Below are 832 nucleotides of genomic sequence, written 5' to 3' on the forward strand. Positions count from 1 at the left end.
ACGATATGTTTTGGCGGCCGATATATCGGTGCATCGCTAATCAGGAGTATGTAATGCACTGAGTTTAGGGGTCAAGAGTATGTAATGCACAGAGTTCAGGGGTCAGGAGTACATAATGCTCAGGGGTCAAGAGTACATAATGCACAGAGTTCAGGGGTCAAGAGTATGTTTTGCACAGAGTTCAGAGGCAAGGAGTACATAATGCACAGAGTTCAGGGGCAAGGAGTAAGTAATGCAGAGTGCAGAGGTCAGGCGAGTTCAAAAATACCCTCCCAAGCAAAACTTTCACTCAATTTCCCCCTTAGCAAATTAAATTAAATTAGCTCTGCAATCATTAATACGTCATTAAATCAGCGGCGGCACCAGGGTGGGGTACAAGATCACAGGAGACAGAGCAATCTCCAGCAGCTATCCATCTACTAGCCCAGATAAGGGAGGGGGAGTGCCTTTCCTTCCTGTGTCTTTGTGGAGACACACAGTTACTAGGACACAGAAGAGTGACTCCAAAGGACCCTGCAAGGGAAAGGAGGCACCCTATAACAGGATATTAGGGCCAGTACTCAGAGGATGAGCTGATTCTGCAGGAAACTAAAACATTTAACCATCAAGGAGCAGCATCCATTATAAGTGATTTCATCAGCATTTAAAATTTGATTTTTGAACCTTGTTAATGGAGGTAGGGGATACATACAGTGGATATGGGAAATGACCGGTGGAGATTGTATGGGGATAACCCAAATAAAAAGAGGAGTAGTAGAGCATCACATCCACCAGCAGATCTCAGATCGTTAGTATTGCAATGGAGGATAAAAGTTTCCTTTAACATAAATAT

This window comes from Nanorana parkeri, unplaced genomic scaffold, assembly GCF_000935625.1.
Source record: "Nanorana parkeri isolate BGI_ZX_2015 unplaced genomic scaffold, ASM93562v1 scaffold18, whole genome shotgun sequence".
NCBI classification, from domain to species: domain Eukaryota; kingdom Metazoa; phylum Chordata; class Amphibia; order Anura; family Dicroglossidae; genus Nanorana; species Nanorana parkeri.